At 36.4% G+C, this 21659-nt stretch overlaps 1 protein-coding gene across 1 annotated transcript in view; it reads right to left on the bottom strand.

Moving 5' to 3' along the window:
- The window catches only part of LOC145684106 (uncharacterized), a 510020-nt gene extending 489274 nt beyond the window's left edge, over positions 1-20746 (bottom strand). Inside the window, exon 1 of the mRNA XM_081756003.1 lies at positions 20467-20746. The gene's annotated coding sequence lies outside the window, so the exon portion shown is untranslated. The remainder of the gene's footprint in view (positions 1-20466) is intronic.
- Positions 20747-21659: the final 913 nt, after the last annotated feature.

The raw sequence follows: 21659 nt of genomic DNA, 5'->3' as shown, positions 1-21659 counted from the left end.
GTGATAATTGAATTAAAGTTTAACATACACATACACAATCGTGCTGTTGAAACGCCAGTGTTTGTATGTGCTGCACTGAAAAAAAAAGTATATTTTAAAAAGCCGACTAAATAATGGACAGGTGGCCAGTATTGTCTATTGTCTCATTTCAGAAAGAGAGGGAATGGAATAGTGCTTTGTGTCGGCGCGATAGCTTCTTATAAAAGGGTTGCAACTTGCAATTGTTTACAGCAATGTACCAATTACCACATGTCTTATCCGTGTGGCATTAAACAGATTTGAAAAAACCCTTATTACAGCATTGTTGAGTTGATCTCTGTTGCGTTCAGAAGTCTCGGTGGTCGGTGCTTGTTCAGCTAATATGTCGAAAAAACTTATCAGCGATCTCTTCTCAGGCTCAGTGTTTTCCTTGTGTTCAAAGAAACGCGATTTTCAATCCGTTGACATTAGTGATAATTCTTCAATAGAGAAAAAGACAAAAATACAAATACATGTGACAACCAGGATTCTCAATTTGAAGTGTTCGATTACGAAGAAAGTGAAAATGAACTAGATGCTGGAGAGAGCGAAGATGACAGTATTGCTTCTGAATATACTGATTTATACTTTTTGTCTCTTGCTTTCTTGTAATAAATCCCTCAAAGATAAAAATGTTTGCAGTAGCCTATTTTATCCTTGGTTTGCAATTTTTTAAAATCATCCAAGCTATTCAGACCTAGATGTTTCTCTAATATATCACTTAGATAATGAGTCAGTATCGCACTGGCGCAAATCCCGGGGGGACGAGGGGGACATGTCCCCCAATCTTGGACCTGGGGGGCTGTCCCTCCCCCAGCAATCTGACGTGAAAAGTGTTTTTTGGGATAATTGTGATTATTTGTGTCCGACTGCCACAAAGGAATGTAAGATGAAATTGATTTCTCTTGACTTTTCCATTTTAAAAAATCGTATTCTGTAGTATTTCAAACTGAAATTCATGCTATATTGCGTTTAGTAGTCTCATCAATATGTATTAATTCCACTTCCGGTACTTGAGCACAAATTACAATAAATGTCAGAGAAGGATATGCCCCTCTCCTCATGCTGGAAAGTTGTCTCAGCTGTAGGTGCGGGCACAAAATCCGGGAAAAGAGGGGAACATGTCACCCCGACTCTCCCAATAATCTGATTTGAAAAGTGCTTTTTGCAGATAAGTGTGATTATTTGTGTCCGACTGCCACAAAGGAAAGTGAGATGAAATTGGTTTCTCTTGGCTTTTCCATTTTTAATGAAAATGAAGGTGTGCAACTGTGCGTGACGTAACCTGATGTGAAATCTTATCTCCTCTCCCCTAGGCCCTAGCACACGAAGAGCATGTCAGTAGAACCCATCTTTTCAGTAAATGCACATTTCATGTATTTGTAGTATCAGCGAAGGCATCTACTCATGCTTCGTAAGCTAACTCTGTGGTCTATGGAACCCGGAGGTTCAATGCCGCGTTCACAAAAGCTCTCCACTGATTTTTGTTCTTAGCTAACTGCATCCAGTTTCTACTTTGTATTCCTATTTCTGAGATCCATCTTAATATTGTCCTCCCATCTGCGCCTTGGCCTTCCTAATGGTCGTTTTTTGATTTGTCTTCCAGTCAAGACTTTGAAAGCGTTTCTACTTTCTTCCATCCTAGCTACATGACCTGCCCATCTAAGACTTGATGACCCTAACAATGATTGATAATCCGTATAAATTATGTAGTTCCTCGTTGTGAAGTTTTCGCCATTTGATAATCCGTATAAATTATGTAGTTCCTCGTTGTGAAGTTTTCGCCATTCCCCATTCCCGTTCCTCTTTGGACCGAATATTTGTCCCATGATCTTGTTCTCAAATACTTTCAGTCTATGTTCTTCCCTCAGAGTAAGCGACCATGTTTCGAAACCATACATAACAACAGGCATGATTATCGTTTTATATATTTTAAGCTTCACATTTTGATTTTCGTTTGTTAATATTGTGGCAGTACCAATCTTAGATTTTATTTTCAAGTTAAATCTGATTCTCTTAGGTAGTTCATGAAATAAGAAAATACGAAAATAAGTTATTTGTAAGCAATTGTATCCGAAGAATTAAATCACGATGTAACTGTTATACAATCATGTCTGTGAATTTGTCTTATGCGCTTATGACAGCTTTACTTACATAATTGAGCTCATTACGAGAAGCTAGCACAGACATACTTCTTTGTACCTAAATTCCGAAATTTGTTCTGGAACTTCTGGAACTCGGAATTAAAATACTTTATTACTGCACGTGGCTTTATGTCACGTCCACGAGCTATTAGATTATCAACCTCAGAAAAGATCCTGATATAAAATATTAGGTAATTTGAAGAAAAGGAGAGTTCCGACAGATCCGGGAGTTGATGCAGCTTAGGTAGTTCATGGAGTTGGATCAGTATCTCTATTTATCGTCATCATGGACATAACGACTCCTATCAAGTTTAACACCGCCGAAACAATGGGTGTTCGGCATAACCACTATATGACTAGTAAAAGACTACTAGTCATCAGTATTCTGTCTCCGAGGTAATAATTCGCCAGCAACTAGAACCACATCAGGGTCGGAGCTGAGAAGCAATCAATAACATGGAAATGGAAGCTTTATCCTTATCAGAACATACCAGGTATGTGTAAGAGAAATCTGTTTGTGCTAGGCTTATCAAGTGCATAAGATAATTCATTCACAGACACATAAATTCACATTAAAAATTAACTCTATTAAAGCTCTCTTTAAGTTTGATATATGAGATTTAATTATTGTACCTCTCGCTATACACCCCCAAATTAGAACCTAGAATTAGAACAATCTCATATAACAACAATATTGATCCTAGATATTTGAAAGTATCCACTTTATCAAAAGTATTATTTAATATTTTAACGCATTCATAATTTTCCGTATTACGGTCCCGACGAACTTCCATGTATTTAGTTTTCTCTGCATTTACTTCTAAACCCATGTCCTTGCAAGCCTTTAATAAGACCTCTGCATTTCTTTCTATTGTTCTCCTATCATCCCCTATTAAATTTACATCATCAGCGTACGCCATAACCTGGTGAACACCGTTCAACTCTAGGCACTGGTTGCTATCTTTGATTTTCCTTATAGCGTATTCCAGGACAAAGTTGAATAATAATGGCGACAACGCATCTTCTTGTTTCAGGACATTCTGGACGTGAAAGCTCGTGGACAAAAATTTTCCTATCCGGACTTTACTTTGGGATTCATTTAAACATACCTTAATTAATCTAATTAGCTTTTACGGTATTCAAAATTCTGTAAGAACGTTGTACAATGTTTCTCTTCTAAAAGACTCGTATACCTAAGCCTTTCTAAAATCAATAAATAGTTGATGTATCGGGGTATTGTATTCCAACTTCTTTTCGAGTATTTGGCGAATGGTGAATATTTGGTCGATAGTTGATTTCGTCTAAATCCGCACTGATAATCCCCAATAATTTGATCTGCATATGGGGTCAATCTTGCTAATAGAATGTTTGAAAATATTTTATAGCATGTTGACAAGAAATATGCCTCGATAAGTGGGGCCGCGGTGGCTCAGTGGTAGAGCGTTCACTTCTGCTGCTAGGGGTCTCGGGTTCAAAACCTACTCCTGCCAAGTGAACTTTTTGGTGGACAAACACCGTGTGCGTGGGTTTTCTCGGGGTTCTCCCATTTTCTTCATTCCACCATTTCATTCATTACTCATCATCACCGTCTCCTTTAGCCTAACCGGCATAACCGTGGGACGTAAAACTCAAAAATTTCATTTCATTTTCATTTTGCCTCGATAAGTATTACAGTCAGTTTTGTCGCCTTTCTTATAGATTGGAACAATGATTGATTCTTTCCTCTCTTGTGGCAATTCTCCCTTGTTCCAGATAAGCAGGATGAGTTTGTGCATCTTGTTCCACAATTTTTCACCTCCGGCTAAAATTAACTCAGCCGGAATTTCGTCTACACCCAGAGATTTGTGTTTCTTTAATTTCTTTATAGCGATTTCTACTTCTATTCGGTTAGGTTGTGGAATATACGGTTCTGTGGTGTGTATCTCCCTCTCTCCACGCACATTAGTTTCTGGCTGTGTGTTAAGCAAATCGTCAAAGAAATCTTTCCATCTATTTAAAATGCTATTTGTATCAGTGAGAACTGTTCTGTCAGTTTTCTTCAATATATAAGCATGAGGTTGATAGCCTTTCTTAAATTCATTGATAAATTATGTGAACCTATGAATTCCGAGTGAACCTATGAACTGTTACTTTTCAATGTAAACAAACTTAAAATAACATTAACCCTTTATGGACTGATGGAGTGCTGTGATTGTGGTACTATGCTGCAGTGTGATTATGAAGACTTGGACTCCAGGGTTCTTGCCCACTTCTGTGGTACCATTAGTGGACAGTCCGTTCGGCGCCATATGTAACGATATGGATATACATTAAGTTTTTAATCAACCCTCGTATTTCTCAACGCCAATTCTTGGAAGTAATACGCAGTCAGCCAACACTCGCAGAAGAGCGAAGCACAGGAATTTTTTACCCAAAAGGTGCCTCATTTTTCCAGACAACCCTGCTTTTCCCGTCAGACCAAACAAGGTGAGAAATTTGTTACTCTCTTCACTGACACCCACGCAGAATAAACTCGAGCAACGACAATAGATTCTACGTGAGAATTTAATTTTTACCTATAATCATTAATTTCCTGCTTTATTGGGAACTAGCAGCGTTCACCCCGCTTCGCTGCGGTCACCCCGGAACGCAATAAACTTTGTTACTTAGATAATTTTTACTTTTTCGCTTTCAAGTGATATGATAAAAACCATAGAAGATTGCAGTAAATCTTAACATTATATCGCCTGTCATTTATGTTAACCCGCCCCGCTTCGCTGCGGTCATCCCGATGCTGGCATATTGTAAAAGTGTCTGTAAAAATAAGCAAATCAATTAAAAAATTTTAAACAGAAGATTCAAGCTATTTTCCGCTGTATATCGCCTGTCATTTATGTTAACCCGCCGAGTGACACGGTCATGCGGGTTGCATATAAATACGTTTATTTTTACCTATGACGAACTAATAACAAAGGATTTGTGGACACCTGAATGGTCAATTATCTCAAGACACTGGTAATTAAAAATTAAACTGATATGATAAAAACCATCTAGGGTCCAAATCCTAATAACCCCCCAAAAATGAAAGAAATTGGTTCAGCCGTATTAGCGTGATGAGCGGACAAAGGATTGTACGTTCTCTTTTATATATATAGATATCAGTATTCTCAATATAATTTCAATTGAACGATAGATTATCCATTATATATCATTAGTGAAACCGTGAAGTAAAAACTAAATGTTTCATGTGCACTATATTTTAGTTTGGTAGTGTATTCTTGCGCTGCTCAATAAGCAACGAAGTGACGCCCCACGCTAGACGCGTCAGAGTATCCAAAAGATTTCGTAGGACTCATACGCATTGGAGTCATACTCTCACAGAAACAAAATCCACAAGCGGTAGAAATGGAAAAATATTCATGAAAGTTATTTACATAAAATTTTGTGCCATCAAATTTTATTAAACATTCTTTTAATAGTGCAACGAAAGTGCTTCTAACATTTTGTGGTCTTACTGCGTAAACAATGTGTTTTTGACGTACATCGTCAATTAACTTATTTGGAATCTAAAATGAAAAGAAGGTACTAATATAAGTGTGCTACTACGATCCAGATACTGAAGATGTTAAACTCATCTCTATACAATGATGGAAGTGAAGTGTCCGCAGTGAACTCCATAATCACCACTCGATTCGTCATATTCGTTCGGTAGTGAAAACCGTGTACATTAACGGTATCGTCCCTTGATCGTATAATTTCAATGGGCCAGTTTGATTATAAGTGAAGCCATTATTTAATAAGTCAAAAGTATTATTGTGTTGTTTCATATTCATATGTGTTTTGTTTAGTGAAAGTCAAAATCAAATATAAATGTTATCTACAAATCAATTTTTATTTCTTAAAGCATGAAATAATATTGAATATTAATAATGTGTGATTGATAAATCTTGTGATTTCTTCTTAGTGAATAAAAGATATCATCTCAAATGGGTACGTAAATTGAATCAGGATTTGATCAATGTATAGTATCTTCGAAGTAGGGCAGAGCAAACATTTATTTTCGTCTCCCGCTATTCATCTCGCGTTAATCATGCGTATGGATCCCACTTCGTATATTCTTTTACAGGTGTCAATGAATTTACCCTCAGCCTGACACGACAGTGACGGTGGGCACACGACATATACCTCTGATTTTTCATAACGCCCGAATCCCAAGACCGTGGGAGTGGATTTCTATTAGTTCTGCCAATATTTCAGTTCACTGATTTTAGTAAATGGTCCCACTAGACTTTGGAACTGAATGATGTCGTAAAGTGGTTTTCTCTATTAGTAACGTCCAAGGTTCGGATCCTTCTAACATTATATCTGCCTTTTTCTCACAGGGATATATGGTTTTCGAACCAAGAACCATTACAAAATGGCTTATTCCAAATTGGAACAGGTAAGGTTCAAACCTGGCACTCCTCTTATAAATTGGCTTTTCCGAACAGGAATAAAGAAATCCAATAGGAAAATAAGTTCAGACCTCCCAATACCATTATAAAATAACATATTTTTTACTTGTGTAACTGTCCGTTCCGTTAATCCGTTTTAAAAAGTGAAAAATAATCCGTCACAGAGTCTCTAATTTATATTGTGTTGCAGCGAGCATACAACGACCAGATTCCTTCAGCGCGGCAATTGGAGCAAATGTTAAGTCTCCTTTCCCCTATCTCAGAAGTTAAAGGGACTGGTTGTTGCAGTGCTCCTGCAACACAGCACGGTTTCCAGTGAACGAGAAGGTTTTTCGCGCTAAATAAGATTTCTGAATTTTTTTCACTGGCAATTAACAAATGGAATTTGTTTTTATGCATTCATATTTTTAAATTACGGTACCATACTGAAGCAAATAAATATAATGACAATTAAAAAAGTGATTGCAGAAATTCAAAATATGAAAGAAAATATCTAGTATAGGAGAAAACAAATGAAAGTAGACCGCATTTACAAGTTAATTCTTAGCTTATATTGATAATGAAGGCTTCTTCTACAGTAATTTGTGAATCAAATATTAATAAGTCAGTATGTAGAATCGCTCCCTCCCCCCCTGTGGATAGTATTTTAGTATAAACATATTTCTTTTATAAAATAAGTATATTTTATACTCTTGATAATTTCCACATAAAACTGTATGATGGGGAACGCCACATTCAATTTGGGACTAGTTAGCAATGCTCAGGGGCGTAGCCACGAGGGGGGTCCACCGGGTCCGGACCTCCCAAAAATTTCGAAACTTGACTAAAATTTGTAGACCTTCTTAACAAACTATACTTGTTTAACAGAGAAACGATTGATGTAGGCTAAATATTTTATTTTACACCTCATCATGAACTCTTCTTTTCTTATAAAAATAATCGTTCTATCATTTTTTCTAAAAATATAGGTGACAGTAAGTAAGAGTTACTTATCATTTTTCGGGTGCAGTATAAGACAAGTTCCATATGTAGACGTATTGGACCTCCCTCAAATACTTTGGACCCCTCCCAGTTAACATTTCTGGGTGTAGAACTGGCAGTGCTGTTTGACTTTATGTTCTTTGATTTTTGGCTTCTGTTACATGCTGATCCTTCATCTGGCGGGTTTCGAGGTTTCCTTTCCAGAACATGTCACATTAGTAAGCGTTGTTTCGCCTCATGTGGAAGTATATTGTGTTCATCGTGCATTGCGTAACAACCAAGACGGGTGATTTGGAATGTAGTTTTTCTTTTACGCACATGTGTTTGCGTTGATGTATGAATATGTGACATTCAGAATTCATATACCAGTACCTCCTTTGTATCAGCTGGTTTAGTTTTTAATTATTAGGTTTAATTTTATTGTGTGTGCTTTAATTCTGTAAATAACCTACAAATTCTGAATGAATTGTATATCATGACTTCTGTAAATAGCTTACAAAAACATAGCCCAGCTTTCAACTGTGGAAAAATTTGCAATTAAGGCTTAGACAAAATAAGCAAAGTGCAATTCATGAGAGTGTTCGAAAAAAAAATCCAGTTTAAATTTACAGCATATCTTATGGCAGTAATGTTGTTTGCACCACATACATTTCCTCAATTTATTTTAAATTTTTCTGGATAAACTGTGAATAAAGTGTGTTCAATATATTTTTTTTTATAACACTAATCTCTGTTACGAACTCTCTTCAGTCAACGCTGAAGAGGAATTCGGATCGCTGTCAGGGACTGAGTTTGCTAGAATGAATCGTTCGCAATAATCTAGAAAAAAATATTTAGTGAATCTGCAAAGCTTCTGAAATTAATATTAACTGTACTTATAGTGTCAGCAAAAGACGATAAGTTTTTTTCCACATGAGAAAGAATTGACACTTTCAAGGAATTGAATGTCCCAAGAAAGGTTATCACCATTAGTATTGCTTTCCATCGAAAAAGACCTGACAATAAGAATATCGGAGTTCAACCAGCATGTATTAGACAGATTTGCTCCAATCAAAGAGAGGATAATGAACTTACTAATTAATTAAGGTGATTAATCGGATAAAATGTTCTGCATTTTTTATTTTTTAAAAACAGAATGTTATTTAATTTAACATGTCACATAGCATTTGCATCTAAAGTTATGCTGATTAGTCAATGAGTCAACTTTATATCTTTTGTCTCTTATCGTTCGTACTGCAACACCCGAAACCACAATCCACCGTCCGCCACTGTTACCCCGTTTTGATTTTCTCTACTTCAAACATTTCCTTCTTTAAAAAAGAACTAAACGATATAATTTTTCCTTTGTTATAATAACTAAAATCCTTTCATGTTGATATCCGCGCAAGTTAGTGTGGAACAACAGTTTCGCTTATCAACTCCTCTTAGTTTTGGTGTTACTGATGGCCGACTTAAATCACAACTGACAACGGTCGATAAAGTATGATGGGCGAAACGAAAGAAAGTAACATCAAGAAAAAAAACCAGAAAAGTACAAAGGACAAAAGAAAGAACAAAAGTAAGCAGTTCTTACAGGGAATGAAATTTGAAAAATACAGTACTATTTCTAAACAAAGAGCATAAGCAAATGGAAAGTCAATGACATTCTTAGAAATGGTAAGAAGTATTATTGTTGTACGTGGAATGCGAAAATCTAACAAATTTATTTCGGGGGGAGCTTGAATCCGATAGCCCCGTAAGTACGCCACTGAAGGCAATTCTGCTCGCCTGATCCTCCACAGCATTGTTTTTCAACTTCATAAATATTTTGAACATCGAAGACATTTGCGCCGATGCATTATCGAATGATTTTTAGAATATTCAAAAGCCATATTGACCTCCATTCAGGCTATTTTGTGATCTTAAGTACTTCGTTGAGAATTCGCTCACCTCTGTCTTCCAAAGGGAATTAAACAGAGAATAAAATGTTAAGTTATTTCTGTCTCTACACTTTCGTGCGATTCTAAGTACTTTTACTTCCTTTTGTTTCTTTCTTGAACTTTTGCTGAGACATTGTCCTCTCGTGTTGACGTGTTCCTCATTTCCACCTGGTAGTGGTTTCAGAGACGACTAACAGATGGCAGCACATTTAGTACAAGAGATAATTCAAAATTTTACCAAACGACTCAGAGTTTATAGTTATATATGGTTTGTCTTATTACTTCTCATATTGCTAGAATTTAGATAGTATGTCAAAACATACAGCAGTTGTATTACACCTACGCGTAAAACCAGGAATTGAGAGTATGCGCATGTAAACTGTTAGACCTAATTAGTTAGTTCTGAGTATCAAGTTTTTTTGTGAAACGTGGTCTCAAAAATTAGAATTTTTACAGAAGCATCGATGGGTACTTTATGCCCTTGCTTCAATATTTTAATTCTGTTTAAAGAATGTAGTTGTAACTCCACAAATGATGCTTGTTCTTTATGAGTTAGGTATTTAAGGGGAGTGTGACTTGTGCAGTTTGAAAATCCGTGCCTATTTGTAGTGATGGACAGTTTAGTTTTTTCACGAGATCGATTGTTTTCAATCCTGGTATGATTCCTAGTTCCTAATTTCCCAACTCAATGCATCTAAGCTAGGATTAAATCCCTCCTCTTGAACGAATCCTTTGGACCCGATGACTTGAATGATTACGACACCCCTCTTTCAACCAAAATTAGCAGACAACTATCATCAACTGAATAAGTTACGGTCACTGGCGTCTCTTTCATGTAAACTTTGGGGGGACATCAAACAAAGTGATTTAAATAGTAGTACCTAGCCCAACTTGTTTATTTATCTGTGATTCCATTTGTAACATTTTTGCTTACTTTCACGGACTCTCTTGAGACATATTAAGAACTTTCGTTTCATAGCCTGAATATTATATTCCAAATAAATATATTAATTATTGTTTATATGTTATTCTGTCGTTAGTAAATAAATTAAATTAAATAGAATATCGAACATTTTGTACTTCAAAATATCGGGGGGATAAAACTTAAAAAGTTCGTTACTGAATTCTCTATGTCTGTGTGTCTGTCTGTCTGTCATTTGCGATTTTTTTTTCAATTTTGAACCCTGTATTCGATAGAGCATCAAAATCTATCAGTGAAAGTGATTCAAATTTTCGAATCACTCTTACCGTTCCCGAGATATTGGCCAAAAAATGGTCGATTTCCAGAGATTTAAGGAGCCATATCTCTGGAACCATAAGTCATACATAGATCATATTGATGTTGATCAATATCTAAAATAACTTTGAAGCACCCACCGAACAACGGTATACATGGTGGAAACAAAGTTCCGTTACCCCTGAAAATAAGTAACACAAACCATTAAACGTACGTAAATAACTACAAGGAAAGAACTGAATGACATGAACAACAATGCTTTCGAGAATTTTTATTGAGATAGGAAACATTAAATGTTCAAAGGATCAGTCTGTCGACCGTCATTCTCATGACAAGGCCGCCAGGTTCTGAGACATTTTGAGGAGCATTTCAGGTGTAACTTGAGTGAAAACTTCTTTCACAGGTTCTGTCACTTCGATAGTGGTATCGTAACGGTTATGTGCAACTATCCATTTACGAACCATCATAGCACAATATCACAGATGATGAGGTCTGGGCTTCGTGGTGGCCAGGCAAGTGGTGCAGACAGATCACGTCCAATCCACGCCCAGGAAAGATTTCCGTAAGATATTCAAGTACGGCAAAGGAATAATGGGCAGGTACCCACCATGCTGAAAACAATATGTCTCTAAAACAATATGTCTCTTTGATTCCGTGCTCCTCCAAGAGAGAAACAAACCAGTTCTGCAACATGTGCAGGTATCGCTGGTGATTCACAACACCGTCGAAAAAGAACGGCCCAAACACGCGTCCCTATCATAATGCGCGATGTGAGGTTCATAAAGGACACCGTTGCACAAAACCGTTACGATACCACTGCCAAATTGACAGAAGTTGTGAAACAAGCTTTCACTCAAGTTACACCTGCAATGCTCCGCAAAATGGGCACAGAACCTGGCGGCGTATTATCCTTTGTTATAAGAATGACGGTCGACAGACTAATCCCCTGGACACTTAATATTTTCTATTTCAATAAAACTTCTCGAAAGCATTGTTGTTCATGTCATTCAGTTCTTTCCGTGTACGGTAGTTATTTAGGGACGTTTAATGGTTTATGTTGCTTATTTGGAGAGATAACGGGACTTTCTGGCCACCCTGTATGTTACATTTTAGTGACCGAGAAAAACGAGAAAAAAAATGTAGTATATTTCAGGAGTACAATAGGAGAAAATAAAATCAGGTGCAATCATATTAGTAAAATGTGTTGGAGTATTTTTAGGATTAACATCTACACTATCATATGAAACTAATGTAATATAAAAAATTATCATCAAAACTTTCAAATATCATTTTCGTTTAAAGTGAAGTGTTAAATATGAAGTTCCAAAACGAAGTAGTAATTTTAACCTGTGTTCATCTTTTAAGTTTACTTCCATCGTATTAAAATATTTCAACTTTTAAACATAATGTGGTGTAAGATACACAAGACATTTTACGTATCCATGTTCTACATTATACACACTAAGTTTTCGAACTTTTGCTCAGATATTTTGTTGTTGTTTTACAATATCAAAGCATACGTTAATAGTATTTAGAACAGGGATGCAAATAAGCAACAAAATTTTAGTCACCCAAGAAAAAAGCTACTAGCCCAGATCCCACAATAGAGATCATTTACTTACTTTCGGTATGATATTAAATACTCGCCCACACCGATGAACCACTCGCGTCGGGCGAGTGGTTATTTACACCCCTGATTTAGAATATTATGTAAATCAAATTACATGTACATTTTCGACGACCTAATATCAACTCTTGTATTTTCATTAATAAAACCTAACATGTGTTGTAATTATGGTGTAATACCAATCATACATTGATCAGTTAATTTTACAGAATGTTTAGTAACACGCAATTTGATTTTGATTTTTATAATATTGTAACTTCAGAACCTTTCAGGAAACGTTTAAAATGGATTCAACAGATGGATAATATCCCGGCAAAGGCGCCCATGTTGTGGTTTCCAAGGGGGGCAAGTATAAGCGACGTTTCAAATATAGTTTCAAACTTTGCTGTAACTAATGTAAAAATTCTATTGGGTTTTCGATATTCCTAAGTACAATTTCCTCTTAGGGGGAACGAGCGCCCCACCTTGCCCCCCTGATGGGCACCCTTGTAATCCCGGTGATATTTTAACGTGATGCCGATCAACATTATTATCAATAACACTAAAAAATATGAAAAAATTTGACTTTGCAAATTTCCCTCCCTCCTCCCTCTATAAACAATAAGTCCTCATACAGGTTGTTATCATGTAGGGGACTATCTCATACATTGCTTCACATACCAATTTTTATGGGTGTACTACAAAGGGGGGGTGAATACCCCCCAAAACCTGATAAAAAATAAAAGAACGAACTTCACCCTCCCCCTTCGGCCGTGGTACTCCCCACATACATAACATGCTGCATCCTTCAGGAATACATTGCTATCAAAATCATCTTCCTATCTTGATTCAAAGGCGCCGATTTCTCTGTAAATTTGGGGGGGGGTTCAGATGCAGAAGGCATATATATGAGGATTTTAAGACAAATTGCATTCAAATTATGAAAAAATATTGTATATTCATAAATACGATGCGGGGGCCTACATGAGCTTTGGGGTGGCCCGGGCCCCCTCGGCCCCCCAGGATAGGCGCCCTTGTCTTGATTTGGGGCTGAGGTGTTGTAGTTTAAAGCCCGACGCAGCAGTTGCGTCAATGGGCGTTTAAAAGTTAACGTTGATCGGTATAGAGTTAATATGGTAATAAATAGCGAGAATCAATTTTCCACAACCAATTAAGCATCTCGATAAGATTTTCCATCTTCACTCTAATCTCTCTACTAAAAACTAGAAGTAGTAGAAATCTACTACCACTTCTGGTTTCAACATTAATTGAGAAATGTCACGCTATACTAACCAACCTCCTTCACGTGGTGTACACGCGATACTGCTACTTCTTATATAACACTACTTTTAAGAAAAAGTATGTTTACTTTTCAAAAATTGATATTTTTATTTAAATATTATTGTAATTAATTATTAATATTTTACTTTAAAATCCAGTGTATTCATTGAGGGCCATGGTGGTTCAGTGGTACAGCGCTGGCCTCTGGTGCATGGGGTCCCTGGTTTAATTCCCGGGCAAGAAAGTTTGTTGTGGACAACATCGTGTCCGTGGGTTTACTCGGAGTACGTCCGTTTCCTCCCACATTCTCCTTCCCCCAATTCTTCCATCGTGAGTCACTTGCTTTAACCATCCGTCTTCCTTAGCCCGAAAGGCATATCTAATCGCGGGAAGTTAATCTGAAAATTTTTATTTAGTTTCATTTCATTTTAGTGTATTCATAGCTGAAAGTTGTTCATGGGATCCATATTCGAGATCGAGTTTGAAGATTCGATGATTTGAAATGAAATCTTTGAAGTTTTACGTCCTACGATTATGCCAGCTAGGCTAAATGAGACGGTGATGGTGAGAAATGAATGAAATTGTGGAATGAAGAAAGTGGAAGGAAACGGGAGTATACCGAGAAAACCCACGCACACGGTTCTTGTCCACCACAAAGTTCACTTCGTGCGAGCTGAAATCGAACCAAGGACCCCATGCACCAGAGGTGAACGCTCTACCACTGACTCTCCGCGGCTTTTTTGAAGATTCGACTTCATGTGATCCAGACAGTGATGCTAATCGGGTCTAGGTCAAAACCCCCACAGCCAAAACCCCCACACTCAAGAAATGTCAAAACGCCCACACAAACCGTCATAACCCCCACACAAATGGACAAATCTCCCAAACACACGAACGGTCAAAACCCCCACAGCCAAAACCCCCACACTCAAGAAATGTCAAAACGCCCACACGATCGGTCATAACCCCCACACAAATGGACAAATCTCCCAAACGCACGAACGGTCAAAACCCCCACAGCCAAAACCCCCACACTCAAGAAATGTCAAAACGCCCACACAATCGGTCAAAACCCCCACACAAATGGACAAAACAGCCACACATAGCAACGGTCATAATCCCCACATAAATGGACAAAACTCCCACAAAATCGGACAAATCCCCCACACTCTGAAATGATCGTCATTTCACGTCTTTGTTGCGGCTCTTTATGACGCCCAAGAAGAATAGTTGCATCATCAGTTTAAGTGGAATAAAAAATGTTATTTAAAAGTACAAGGGCAATACATGAGTATGGGGGTTTTGTCAATTTGTGTGGCAGTTGTGACTATTTCTGAATGTGGGAGTTTTGTCCATTTGTGTGGGGGTTTTGTCCATTTATGTGGGGATTGTGACCGTTTCTATGTGTGGCTGTTTTGTCCATTTGTGTGGGAGTTATGACCGTTGGAGGTTATGACCGACTACCAGTGTGGGGGTTTTGGCTGTGGGGGTTATGACCGTTCGTGTATTTGGGAGATTTGTCCATTTGTGTGGGGGTTATGACCGATCGTGTGGGCGTTTTGACATTTCTTGAGTGTGGGGGTTTTGGCTGTGGGGGTTTTGACCGTTCGTGCGTTTGGGAGATTTGTCCATTTGTGTGGGGGTTATGACCGTTTGTGTGGGCGTTTTGACATTTCTTGAGTGTGGGGGTTTTGGCTGTGGGGGTTTTGACCGGTTCCCTGCTAATCAGCCGGTTCGCACCGGTTCGCTAGAACCGGTTGTTAAAATATTTCGAGTTCGCAAAACCGTTTGTTATACCCGGACATAAACATATACATACATCCATAACGCATGACCTAACCAAGAATGAAAGAAGACAAACAAATTTGTGAAAACATCTGTGTACTTTTCTCGCTTGCATTATTCTGAAAACAAGCAACTTTGAATTGGGAAGACAGAAATTTGAATGGGAGGCGCCAAAATATTTATCTGATGCGACCGATAAAGAGTTTTCCTGTCATGTCAATAAAATATTTCCAGGTCTTAATTTGTTAATTCTCTTGAGTGTTCCATATTTGTATTGGTGAGAATATACGTTTAAAATTTTCAGACAACAAAAGGCTGGTTTAGGTAAAGCTTTGACTTAATCTTACTAACAAAAATACACTATTGTATATTCCCTCATACGTTTTCCCCTGCTAAATTTGATTTTGTTTGAACGTGACACTACAAAATACAATATATGCAGTTCTTATTTCGAACCCAAGGTGGTAAAATTTGCGTTGCGTCCTAAAACGTAAGAACTCTTGTATCTACATTGCATGGTTTGCTTCCTAAGAGAATTATATCCATCCATTTATTATATCTCTCTCACATTATATATATATATATATATATATATATATATATATATATATATATATATATATACAAAGAGAGAGAGAGAAAGAGGAAGTCCTGGTATAGTGGACCCGGGCAGCTAAAGTGGACCCTCTGTTTTTCTCCGGAAGAAATAAGGACAGAGAGTTGGTAATACTGTCGGAAGGTGTCGCTCTCTTCCCTAGTCATCTATGTAAACTTTCACTAAGAAGGCCATTGAAGCCGAGTTAGAAGGTATTATTATATGTGTGAAGAAGATTCTAACATTTGGCAAAGCTATGTTTGTTTATGTTTTTTTTTAATAATCTGTACATGCAGGATTTTATAAACAATGTTGTAGCACGAATGAAATATCGTTGTATGTTACATTAGCTTGGTGTGACGTTAAAATGATACTACGTAATTTATTCAAGAAACATGTAACATCACTGTTGGCGGCTAAAGTGGACCCCAACATGGCGGCTAAACTGGAGTAGGGTCCACTTTGCCCGACCTCTTCAGTAGAGTGTTTTATTGTTTATGTTAGTTACTATTTATTACACGAATGACGTAAAATTTATGAGATTGTTATTAGTATATGCCTATTATAGACGAAGGTGATGCATCATAGTAAAAAATTTAGAGATTATAATGGTAAGTGATACTAACAACTATACTATTATAGTAAAAATTTAGCTAAGATTGTGGTGGTGAGAAGTGGATGTAGTACGTACAGTGTTTTCAATGGTGGCATGAAACATGCACTGTATTAGATGTTGTTGAGCGTTATGTTTCTGCTTTTTTGTAAAGAATAAAAAACATATTGCTCAGCTTGGGATAGTTAAATAGTAGGGATGCGCATGAGACGATTCGAGACAGGATTTTCCTGGCAAAATTCGAGTCGAGACACGGCTCTTCCAATAGAAAAATATATATATTTTTCGAGTTGAGACATCACTGTTACAGCACATTTTCGAGTCGAGACAGCCATAAATGTTGTCTCGTGCGCATTCTTATTAAATAGTGATCAAACAATTCTGAATTGTTAATTGTTCTGACATAAAAGTGAATGAAAAGCGCACAGTACATTTTTATTTTAGTAATTTTCGTCTACTTTATAACTTATGTTTTTGTGATAGCTAGTGATTTTCTGTGGTTATGTATCAGGAAAGTGAAACAAGTATGATATTTTGGTAATAGTTGAAATTTCGAGGCTAAAGTGGACCCGGGGGTCTACTTTATCCGACCATTTTGCAAACGGGCAAGACTCGCCATTTTTTATTTATCAAGGAATAACTGAAAATTTAACACAATGTAAGTGAAATTCTGTTCGAACGTTGTACAAGTAAACAAAGAAATTTTTTCTTCTAATAGTATACATACATTTGTATATTGACAAATTTCTGTTTAAAAATAAAAATGGAGGTCCAAATTATTGGCACTTCCTCTCTCTCTCTCTCTCTCTCTCTATATATATATATATATATATATATATATATATATATATATATATATATATATATATATATATATAGATAGATAGATAGATAGATAGAGAGAGAGAGAGAGAGAGAGAGAGAGACAGGAAAGGAGGGCAAAGTTGATACATGAGGCAAAGAGAATAACGCAATTTACAGTGAACTGAAAACAGAGGGCAGGAAATGTTTGCTCCAGTTTATGACGTCACTAGTGAAAGAAGAGAAGGACGTTACTTTCCTGAGTGTACGTGTTGTTGTTTCGACGAGAGAAAAAAAGAAAAATACGGATTTTGCTAAAAAAAAAAAAAGTTCAAGAGGTAAGGATTTTGAAATCTTTCCTTACTATTTCGTAGGATGTTTGCGAACACACTATACATGGAGAGGGTGGGATCTTACCTTTGTTATCATGTTTGAGAATTATTGTAAATACGTCGTCCATATGCTGTAGACAGTCTTTTGTCTCATGTGGTAGTGTGGAGCAAAGAGAATAATTTTAGAAGGGGCAAAGCGAATAGCGATTCACTTTGCCCCAAGCATAATGCAGTACTGTTTTAGAACATCTGTTTGGCACTAAATGTGGTGTTGACGGTACGTATACGTTGCAACACAGCTAGTTTGAATATTGAAATTCATATTGAATTGGTTCCGTTAACACTCGCCGAACAAAAACATAGCAGTAGTAATAGTAGTAGTGGTGGTAGTCGTAGTAGAGTAACATCAGTAGTTGTTGTAGTAGTAAGATGGGTTAGGATAGGAGTTTCGTTAAATAATCGCAGCGGCTATTAACGCAACTTATCCTAATCTAATTCTATACCACTGTTAAGAAACTATTAATTTGATTTTACATCTTTTAAAATGATTGTAATTAACTTCAGTTCTTTGTTTGTTTCTTTGTTTCTCTACTTTTTGCCTCGAATCAATTTACGTAAAATGTTCCATACATGTTCAGTACTAATGACTACAGTAGCGTACGGTGAAATTTTGTTCGGGGAGGGGGAAGCTCGAAGTCTCTACGTGCAGAGGAACTAACGTTGTCACAACACAGTACTGTGAGGAACTTGTTTGTACGATGGGGATCAGAGTTTCTAGAGAACCCACCTTATTCACGTGACATGAGTTCATGTGACTTTCATCTGTTTCCTAAGATAAAGGAACCACTGCGAGAGATGTATTTCTGCACCAGAGATGCCATACTTTGAGCTATAGGACGCTCTCATGCAGACATTAACAAAGAGAGCAACGCTGCTGGTATCCTGCGACTTCTGTACATCTGGCAACGGATGCAACATGCTGCAATGGATTACTTGAAGGCCTGTAGAAGTCTCATGATTTACAATAAATGATTCAAGAAAGATGTATGTGTTGCCACTTATTTCTTTCCAGCCCTCGTATATACGCTGTTGGAGAAAGAGTGAATTCCAAACTATGAAGTAAGTGTGGTGCTCTTCATGATTTATCCATTAGGTAATAAAATATTGTGTTGGATTTTAATCCTACACAGTAAAATAAATGGCTGTGTCAATTAAACGCAATGACTTTGTTTTTCCCAGTTCTGCTAAATTTTAACACAAGCCTGGTGCTAAAGCGACAACATTTACATAAATATTTTTGTTCTTATTAATCGAATATAACTTATGATGAATAATAAAGTGGCATATATTATGTGTAAGTAGTTACCCTACCAAAGATAAAATATAGTCAGTGACGAAGACGAATATAATGAACATAGGAACAACAGATCGCAGCACTTCTACTAATGTAAATATCATAAAATTAATTCGCTCACAAAACTATCTTCGTGAAAGATTACAGGGAATGTAATACATTATTCGTTACTTGGTATAAATCTCAAATATACTGCGTAACACTTCCATCATAGCAAAAAATAAAAACATACGAATACTCAAGTGTCAGTTACTAGATATTCATGGTATCCTTAGAATGCGATGCGCACATTTAAAATTACAGTATAAGACCAAAAGGTAGTGACTATATATAGTACTAAGCATTGTTGCTGCCAGTGGAGGCAGTGACTGTTATAATACGTCTCAAAATTGATTTTACCCAATTATTAATTACTTTGTAGAAATCTTATATTTAATTTTTCCTACAGTGTTATTTTTTGTAATATTATAACTTGTCACAAATTTCTTGTACTCATAATATTTATTCAATATTTCTCATTTTTCGTTTATGTCAATTAGTTAGTCATGTCTTGACTTGACCAGCTTAAATATATGGGCGTACTGATACTAATGAACAATTTCGTTACCCAGTAAAATACATATATTTAGGAATTTTTTTTCCTAAATTATGTAAATTTATGTCATTTCAATATTATGATATTCTAAATATTCGATTTATTTAATTGGGATAAATACAGTACTTTGAAAATTATTCAATCAGTAAATTCGATTATTATTAAAAGTAGGCGGATTATATTTGTAGTCTTGTATATGTTTACATTCCCATATGTTGTAATGTAACGTTACTATGGAAACAGACGTGTAAATTCCTGATTTAAGGAACGTCTAGGGTTGAGATTAGAGTGTGTAAATGACGCCTATCATATACCTATTTGATTTTCGTTCCTGAAGACATTTAGCAATTCTGCTAATTTTAGCGGAAATAAGATACGTCAAATACCTAAAGTGTAATTAATAAAGTTCACAAATATTGAACTGAATCTATGTCAGAAAATCTATTAAATAAAACAATTTGGGAAATATCTTTTTAAAAAATACATGTTATTTCATCAGTGATTCAACATGTTTAATCTGCTTGCTGAGTATTAGATCTTGAGGATTACAGTAAACCGAACTCTTCTTTTGGCTTACAAATTCTTCAAAATTAAGTTTGAGTTTTAACATTACAGTTCAAATTACTTTTATTCACAGGACTCTCGAGTCAGTCTTTCTGCTCTCATTTTTTCCAGGGTGGGGCGGGACGTCACGTGGAGGTATAGCCAAGGATGTTATAAAATAGAGGATCTGCCCATAACATACGTATCCTATGATTGGTGATTTTCTTACCTGTGAAGTTATTTCGGGTGATTTCTTCTCACTCCTATTTATACATCCATACGTGCAGTATGTAACCATTGCATAATATAAATCTGAAACATAAATAAAATTAAATGACAGACATACTACACGTCTACATATGAAGATCGAAATGTTTTGAGCCAACATATATGACGATCGTTCAGTTACCTAATAGGATGAGGATACAGGCAGATTCCCTATTTCAGTGGTTCTCAAACTTTCCGATAACGAGGACCCTCTCTTCATTCGGAAAGTGATCTGCAGAGCCCCTTACAATGCTATCTGAAATTTCGCATGGTATTTAAAAATATACTAATTAGAATTAATTACCACTGACAAGAAAAATATAAAAATTAATGCAGTAAGTAATTTATTCTAAAGATATATGATTGTTTACTAGTGAACGAAATTTCAATTGAAAATACAATAACTTTCAAAACTGAATTTTTTTTAAAGAAATCTACTTGATAAAAAATGTTCAAAATGTGGGGCCACTAATGTAAGGAATGAAATTCTTTGTGTCTTTCCATAATTACACTGAAATCTGAAATATTGTCACCATCAATCTTAGGTCCGATTTCGCATTAAGACAATTTCGTTTTAAGGTTTTAATACTACAAAGAGCAGAGCAAGCTGCTTACGTAAGTAATTGGTAGGGAAATGCATCAAATGTTGCAATGCCTTTTAAGACAACTCTTCGTACAGCACACACACAACCAAAAGCTACCAAGTTAATTTTCTTTGAAAACTTTTCTCCATGAAGTTTCGCAGGATAGTTCCAAAAACTGTTCTTGTTCTGTGTTAGAGCGATTCATACCTTGTGTATCATGGATTTCTACATTGGTGAGAGAATTTTCAATCCAACCATTACCAGGTTTTGGGACAGGGCAATATTCTCGAAAACTTGCAGCTAATGCTTTCAAGTGTTCTACAAGGTTTTGTGCATATCAGCAGAGAGTTTTTCACCTGAAGATTCAATGAAATCCTTTAGCAATGGAAATGATGAATATATATTGTTTTGTACTTGTACTGCCCACAGCTGCAATTTCTTAATTTTAAAAATACTTCTTGCATAACAGCTGAGAGGTTCATTTTGTTACAACACATTTCAATTTTTTGTCGTCCCGGACCCCCTGGCTAAGTCCCACTGGCCCTCAGGGGTTCGCGGACCCCACTTTGAG

Source organism: Thermobia domestica, chromosome 4 (genome assembly GCF_964235325.1).
Source record: "Thermobia domestica chromosome 4, izTheDome1.hap1.1, whole genome shotgun sequence".
Classification (NCBI taxonomy): Eukaryota; Metazoa; Arthropoda; class Insecta; order Zygentoma; family Lepismatidae; genus Thermobia; species Thermobia domestica.
The sequence above is the reverse complement of the archived record's forward strand: the minus strand, read 5'-3'. Positions and strand labels throughout refer to the sequence as shown.